An 8742-nucleotide genomic window follows, 5' to 3' on the forward strand; every position below is an offset into this window, starting at 1 on the left:
TATTGTTTCCCAGCCCACAGGTATCATGTTGATAAACACAATTCTGCTTGTGAAATGAAAAAAAGAACCAAGCATCATCCAGCAAAATGCAGGGGGATGCTAAAAGGGAGTTCTGAGTACCTTGTAAGGCACAAAACTATTAAGAGATAAGTTTGGTAAGTTCTCATAATGGCCTTGTCATGTCCGTATGGCAGATAATAGCCTAAGATATGTGGCATTTCTTGTATCTGAACGGGCTCAAGTTTTCAAGCATTTTCAAATAATCACATGACTGCTGACTTTACTAGTTTGTTAAATCCCCTTATGAATCAGATAAGACATTCAGGCAATTTCTTCATACCTGGAGTCTTTTTCTGTTTTAACTTGGAACCATATTTCTGTTTTAACTTGGAAATCTTAATAAGCCAAGATTTCACAAACATAAGCTGTCCATGGGTGACCTGGGGAGGCATACATTATTAAGCCATGTAAGAATATGCAGATGCTTTTCAAAGAAAGGTTTTATCTTCTTAGTTGTTAGCGTTGATGCCTGACTGTTAATATTCAGAAGTGAATGAGTTCCTGAGTATTTTCCAATCTATTTCCAAGTGTGCTCTGGTCCCTTTCAGAGCATTCCTGGAGACCCTCCTCTTCACTGTGCCATTGCCTTTGCTTGACTCCACAAGAGGCTACCCCCTCACACCTCTCTGAGTAGATTTGTATTGGAAATCTTGATTTCATCACTTCATTTCACCCCTCTCTAAAAAGGCCAGCCTTCTCACCTACATCTGCCTGAAGAAGGTGATGCTGTCCACTTGGTCGGTAATAGCAGGGACTGCAAGAAAGCAATTATTCTAAACAGAATACTTTAAGGTGATTGCTTAGAAGAGAGGCTTGCCTTCTAAGTGTGCTTTCAAGAACATGTATGCAATTAGGAGGATAATTATTTTGATAAATTCTGAACCACTAACAATTATGATGACGCAAGAAAAGCAGCCCTAAAATTGTTGAATCCTGATTCTGTAGATGCTAAGTGCTGGCTGCTTTCAACTCCTACCAGATTCAAATGAGAATTGAAGGCATTCAGTTTCTTACAAAGTCAGGATTTAAGAAGAGACTTTCCCTTCCCTTAACATAATCACTCTTGTTTGAAGGGAGCGGGGGGCACCCTGAAGAAAATGACAGGAATATGAAAAGGAGAATTCTTTTTCCTTCACTGAGCCATTAGCATTGACAGCTGTAAAACCACATCTGGGACCAATACACAAACATTAATAACCAGCCATCAGTGTAGTTTTACCAATTAGTGCTAATTACATTTCATTAGAAAAACTGGCAGCATAGGGAGGGTGGAGTCTGAACTACTTTTTTGTTTCCTACTGACCTACTTAACTACTGAAAAGTTTTAATTAACAGAAAACTGTATTTTTATTTCCATCAACATAGTTCAGAGGAAATTACATGAAAAAATGATACCTGGCTAACTGGAGAACTGAACCACATTGCACTTACTGGGAGGTCTGTTCTTCAGCTGAACCCATGGAGTTTTTTTGTACTTTTCTGATTATAGCCAAATTGTACTTGCCACTAGCCCTGTGACGACATTTGGCCCTTGCTTTCTGTTAGAGTGATTCCCAGCAGAAGAATGTCAAGTGAAACAATTCCAGGACCTGAAACAATTTAAATCGGTTGTGAATGCTTTTCTTTATATCCCCATGGACAAGGAAAGGGTAGCAAATATGAATTGCAATATGTAGTGTTTGATCTGTAACACCCTTCTAAGCATGAATGGTATTTGTCACCCTTAAGCATAAACTCCATAAACTTTTCTGTGCCCACAGCACACTTGACACAGTTAATTTTCTTTGTATTATGACACCTGAAGTTCTGCATAAGAGGACCCGGTGTCTTTCACCTCCAGCTCACAGATGAATTACTCACTGAAGGTTTGTCTGTGTCAGTTAAGATGCTCAGCCCCATCCATTTTCCCACTGGAAAAGTTCTCCTACCACACCTTCCAGTCTTTTTCACCAGACCAGCAGAGGCAGCCCAGAACAGAATGAGGAGGCATGCATCCCACTGCCACCACACCTTTGGGTGGGCAGCGCAGCCCGTTATGTAGGGAACTGCACAGGGAAACAGCAAGACACACATTCCTTCCTACCAATGCTTGAACTTACAGCTGCCAGCAAGTCCCTTGGACTCAGCTCCCCCAAAGGATACTTACATTCAAAACTGCGATCTCCAGACCCCTGCTCCGCTGCAATTTCACTCAAAGGCACTTCACTGTTTCTCAGGAACAATTCCCAGGGGTCTGAGGGTATGTTTCAGGGAGTGGGCTCTGCCCCGACAACAGGGATCTTGCACTTGCCTAGGAAGTGGTGTATCTCTGTGTGCTGGGTCTGTGCTAGCACGACACTTCCGATAAGAAGAGCCTCTTTCAAACCTGAAGGGATGTGCCTTCCCTTGTCCAAACCAAGCAGCTGAGCTTTCTGCCCAGGTGCAGAAGAAATCTGCTTCCGTGGCCCTTGGATCAGGCCCTTGCATCTCATGTCTCCGCAGGGTCTGTCTAGACACGGCGTGTTTGCTTAGAATTATTTAATTAACCATGTAGAAAAGTTAAAAAATGCGCTCTACCTTTTTCCTCGCATAAAGAGCAGGTTTATATATCCCTTCAGGACACAAGGAAAGAAGTAGGAGGAATTGGAGTGGAGTCCCCTTGAGAGAGCAGAATGAAAGAGCTGAAGCAGATATGTTCACACATATTCTTTGAAAGGCTATGGCATGAGCAGAGCTGCTGTTTGAGAGCCCTTCCAGTGCAAATACCCATACCTTTGCAGTCATGAAAGCAGAATAACAGAAAGAAGTAAAATGTCACAATTTTATAGCACTGCATAATGGCTTTCTAAGTTATGAGGGATTTTATACCAGGTCTTAACCAAACGCCAGGCAAAACCTTAACTTCATAACACATGGTCAAATATGAATTTGGAAAGAATGGTTTACATGAATCTTATATATTCCATATATATACACATTTCCATATATATATGTTTTCATGTTTCTTGATAGGGATACAACAATCAGTTCGTTTTGTAGCAAAGCCATGCAAAAGCTACAAAAGAATAGTTGCATCATTGTTACACTAGAATTTTTATAACTTTATTTGGCATATGTTTTGATGCACATATTAAATGCAAGACTTCTAGAAAAATCCACAATGTAAAGCAACAGCCATACAGTGGGAATTAGTGCAGCCAGAAGAAAGGGACCAGAAAGAAAAATCTGCTAGGCAGTGCTTAGCATTAGCAGCTTGAAGAAGCATAGATTTGGATCTGAGCTGTTCTGATTTGTAATTTCCATGTTTATTTTCTACTTTTTTCGTGTAGCCACAAAAATAACTTGATTTGGCTACAGCCACATTACCACTGAGTTGTGCCAATTGTATCAGCTGTTCATTTGGCTCTCGGTACAGGCAACAAACAGCTCAGGTTCGTTCAGGTTTCTCCCTGCATGTGATCCTTTTTTCCTTTTTGGTGCTGCATTTTTGTAGTTGAACATCTGTCAGCACTTATCAGGTGAGATGATAACAAATCTAAAGCTGTCTTGAAAAAACATGATCACCATTACTGCATACTGTTGCCACCCTGAAATTCATAGCAACAACAGGATTAGTTTGAATTGAAGAGAAGACTAAACTAGATTAGGTTGGATTAGCTATTCCTCCTTTAGCAAAAAAACCCACAACCCAACCCTAAACAAAACACAAAACCCAAACAAAAAGAACATCAGCAGTTCTTAAAAGGAGAGGAGCAAGACGGTCAGGGTAGGTCCACACCAGCCCTGCTGGGACATGTCAAGGTGTGTGACTTGGGTGGTCCCTTCCCTCTGTAGTCCGTGGGGGGAAAGCTGTGGGTTGAGAGCCGCTGGGCAACTGAAGGCACAGGGAGGGGGTGAGAAAAAAGGGCATGGTTAGAATTGGGGTGAGTTACCCTGTTCCCTGTTTGGGAACAGAAGACATGAGAGAGAGACAGCATAGATTTTGTAGTTGAACATCTGTTGAACATCTCCTGTCTAGCTTGGAGAAGGAGAGAGCAGCAGCCTGCCAAGGAGACTTTGCATGTGGCAACAGTGTGGGTTGGAAAAGCCTCTGAAGCAGTGCTGCCTTCCTCTTTTCTCTGTGTCCCTGCCTTCTCTGCACAAGGTCTCCTGCACCCTCCAGGGGCAACAGCTCCCCAGAGCGAGGGCTGAAACCCTACTTAGCTATGCAGGAGAACGAGTTCTGTCTTTCTTCTGGGTAAGACAACTTTCAGGTATATGGACCTCCATGGGAGTCATCTTATTCTTCATGCTTGTTGATCAAAAGCAAATCCATCCAGGTCTACTCTTCATCAACAGGTTAACTGTCTCAACAGGTTAACTGTCATAATATTAATGATTCCTTTTTCTTCAGTTTAGTGCAATTTAAAAGCTTAGCCCTTCTTTGTAATTAGGTGATGAAGGTATAGTATTTACATGAGGAGATTGTTTTCTTTAAAGTGTAGGACACAAACTGAAACATAAACTGATTTCTTTAGTATAGCAATGTCAACACATTTTTGGTGCATAAAGCATGAGGTATTACATACATGGATGGAACTGTGTATGGAGGTGATGATGGCAAGAGCTTCAGATGACAGGCTTTCAAAATCTAATGCTAATTAGATCTTCCATCTGATCACACCTTTTGTGTCTCTCTGACCATTACTTTTCTCTCAGTTGCCCCAGTACATTTTGTGTGCTGAAGAGTATTAGTATTCAGTTAAACCTAAGCTTCTGGAAAGGCATCAAGTTTTCTTGTGGCAGTTTGTTCAAATAGTTAGCTAATTTCCATGTGAAAATAAGACTCCCAACTATCCAACTTCAATGTGTCATCTTCAGATCCCAAACAATGATTTCTTAGAGCCTTTTCCATCTGGACTTAAGCATCCTTTCATAATTGTGCTTTTCCCTGTGAAAATGCTTAAATAGCACGTGTGAACCACTTCACAAGATTCTTCAAGGCAAGCTCAGCAGACTGAGCTCTTTACATTTCTGACTCCAATTAAATAGGGCTACCTGGTGCATGGGGAGACTGAGCAGGGGCAGAACCCCCAGATGACAGGGACGTGCCAGGTTGCCTGGTCCTAGCTGCCTGAGCCAGTGGTCCATGTGGCCTGGACCTGCTCAAGCCACTACTGTGCTGGGGTGGAGAGGTTTGTGCTGGGGTGGAAAAGGCTTTTCTCAGTCCTGGGAGAAAGGGCAGGGAGAAATGGGCAGTCCTCTCTTGGAATGTTGTTCCTTCTCCTCTTTGGAGCAAAAAACTTTAGCCTTGCTTTCACTGTCGAGAAGGTCGTAGTAGCCCATGACCTTTTCAGAAGGACTGCTCCACACTGGGTGATGACAGCCACCATCCCCAGTGCTGGCTTTGTAGGGAGCTAGCACTGACCTGCACTGTGGTAACTCCCTACAAAGCTCCTAATGAAAAGCCCAGACTGCCTTGTGCCCAGCCAGAAAGGAACTGAAAGAATTCACTGTCATGTCTTTTTGTCCCAGCTCCATTCCCCACACTTCACAAATTCTCATCTATAACTGATTGTTATATGTTGCCCTTCTTTATTGATTGTACATCACTGCTTATTCCTAATTGTTGCTTTCATTTTTTCACAGAGTCTGGGTGGCCTTTCAGGCAACGCTGTCATCTGTGTTGGCACTGGAATCACAGCTTTTTGGCTGTTTAACGAGCTTTTCTTAAGAGCTCACAGTTCTCCATCACATTTGCTCCTTCTGATTTTTTTTCTCACTACCAGTCTCACCATTTTTTCTTCATCTTTGGGAAACTAGTCCTTCTGAAACACTAAAAATGTGTAAAAATCTGTTCTCTTTTTGCCCATTCTGTATATTAACAAGCAGTGAATACTGTTCCCTGGTTGACCACCTAGCCTTCCCCATCACAGAGTCCAGGGTAGATTTGGTGTAGCTTGGGTGTTCTAGGTTAGGAAGCTACCCTTGTAACTTTTAGAAAAAAATGCCTTCAAAATAGTGTCTGAGGATATTGCAGTTCTTTCCATACACAAAGCTTGTGAAGAAAAGAGGAATTGTATATGTGAAATTTTGTTGCAACTGATTTGAATCCAGGAGTTCCTGTTCAGTCCATCACAGTCAAGTCAGAAATTATTTTCCTGGCGTTTGAGACTGTTGGGGTAGCAGGTTGTATTTCAGCTGATGATTTATTTATGAATCTGAGGAAAAAGATTATTTATGACTGCAAATGTGGGATAAATTGTAAAATTTTACCTATACCCAAAATTGAATCACAAAACTTCAGCCTATATTTTATTCACAAGCTTCCTTCCTAATATATTATTTACGAAACATAACATTATCTCATTATATGTGGTCTTTGCCCCAAAGAGTTTGCAGTCTCATTCAGGAACCAAAGATTTTTTAGCAGAGGAAAGCATAGTGAAGTAATTAGTTTTGAAATAAACAGACATAATTTTAGATTAGAGAGGATGCACTTTAATTAAGGCATCATCCAGAAACCTTCATCTGCAGGGCACACTTTCTGCACCAGCGATGGCAAAAGATGTTACGCAAAGGGCTTCAATGCAAGCAGAAGCCAATCCTCTTAGATTATGACAGTGAAATGCTTTTACCTATGCCTAGGTCATAGGTCTTCAACAAAGCACAAAGGATAGTGATTCCAAAAGCCAGGCATTATGTTTAATCCTCCTTAAAATACACTGAGCACACTTCCCTGCAGTTTGATTTTGCTGGGAACAGAAACCATTAAGGTGCACGGTCCTCAGGCAGAGTTACAGCGCTGAGAATTATTCCACCACAGTTCAGTGCAATTTACCATGTCTCATAATGCCTGAATACAGGCAGCCCATGAATACAAATGGGAAGAATAATTTCATTAAATTATTTTTTATAACTGCATAATTTTAGTAATTAAAACCTTTACTTATACCAATTCAGGAGTGAGCAAAGTATTATACTAATGCACTGCACTTATTAAATTTTTAAGGTTGACTAGTAAATTTGTGGGCGATGCAAGCCATAGTTGAAAAGCTTTGAGGACAAAAATGGTCAAACAGCATTTTGATTAGCACAAATATATTTACAGGATTTGTCTCCCCAATTTCAGTTTGGTGGGAACAGATGGGCATTTTCACATACCCAATTCTATGGCTATTTTGCTGTGCTTCAGATGTTTCTGAGGCACAGGTGTTTCTAGGCAACATTCACTGAATTCCCTGAGGAAAAATATCAGCACAGGAAAAGCAAAACTAAAAGCTGCCTGACCCAGGAGCTGTACTGAGTTAGTCTGTTGTCTAGTCCTTCAGTTATTCAGGGCCAAAGAAATATGCTTATTTACTTCTTTGGGGTTTGGCTCAAGCTTTTAGGTTATGATCTGCAAAAACAGTGAGAAATTGAAACTGAGCAAAGACTGAGAGATATGCAAGGGAGCACTGAAAAGAAGCTGCTCGTCAAATACTGATAATCATTCAGTCATCTTCATAAGCATGCACCGGATGGAAAACAAATGCAACAAAGCACATGCTTTACATGGAAATCTTGATTTTATGCATATTTTATCCTGCCAAAAAACCTGTATATCCCACAAAAAATACATGTAAGGGAGCGGGACTCTGTCCAGATTTAATCACAATGTTTCGTCCCAGCTTAGTTTGAAGGAAAAAGAGAGAAATTTCACCTTTCATAATTCATTAGAAATGTAAGTCAGACACTGCAATTGATTCAGAAGAGTACATGACACTTTTTTCATTGCCTCTTCTCTATTTCTCTGCCAGAAAGCTCTTGTATCTCAGCTTCTTACAAGATTGTTAAATTACTAGTCAGAAGAACAAACCTTTCAAAAGATTTAGAGGTTTTACTTTCTGGATTATATACCATGGTGATTTAATGCTAACATGCTGCAGTGCTGACTAGGGCAATTTCATTCATAAGGATTTATTGGCTAGTCAGAATATATCCCAAACGATGATTATAATTACCTGACAAGTTGTTCTGTGAGCAGGGGGACATGCTGTGTCTGTGCCCCTCAAGCCCCCTCCCACCCCAGGCATCCCACCTCTCTGCCTCCTCCTTCAGCAGTCCCTGGCCATTGCCACTGGTGCCACACAAAACCTGCAATGGATTCTACAAGGCAAACCAACATGCACAAAAGAAGAAACAACTGGTTAGTTGTACTGGTGGAAAGAGGCTTTCTTTTCCCAATGCTTTCGGAAATCTGTTTATTCTCACTGCTCTCCAGGCAAAGGCAGGTTTGCCATGACAGCTTTAGGCACCTGCTGGAAACCAAGATCACAGGTCCTTTGTAATTCATGGGGATTTGCCTTTGACCTCAGTAGTTAAAGGATTGGTTCTGAAATCTTTAGGCTCCCTGCTTGCTCCTGTCTGTACTCGTACAGGTCATGTTGATGATTATACCCCCCATGCCTGGTCGCAGGTAAGTACACGTAACAGCCTTACGAACAGAAAAGTCCTGGCTGAGAATATGCAATTTACAGTTTCAACTTATCTGTGCTCTGCTGTGGCTACAAGGTGACAAATCGTAAAGAAAAACATGTGACAACAAAGAAGGGAGTACAGTGGGGCAAAATTCTTTTTTCTCACCCTGGAATCACTCTCTGGAGCTATGCAGCTGAAGTAAGTGGATTTACACTCAAGCAGATTAGAGCAGATTTAGTTTGTAGACTGTCATTTATATCTGCT

Source organism: Falco cherrug, chromosome 13, assembly GCF_023634085.1.
Source record: "Falco cherrug isolate bFalChe1 chromosome 13, bFalChe1.pri, whole genome shotgun sequence".
Classification (NCBI taxonomy): Eukaryota; Metazoa; Chordata; class Aves; order Falconiformes; family Falconidae; genus Falco; species Falco cherrug.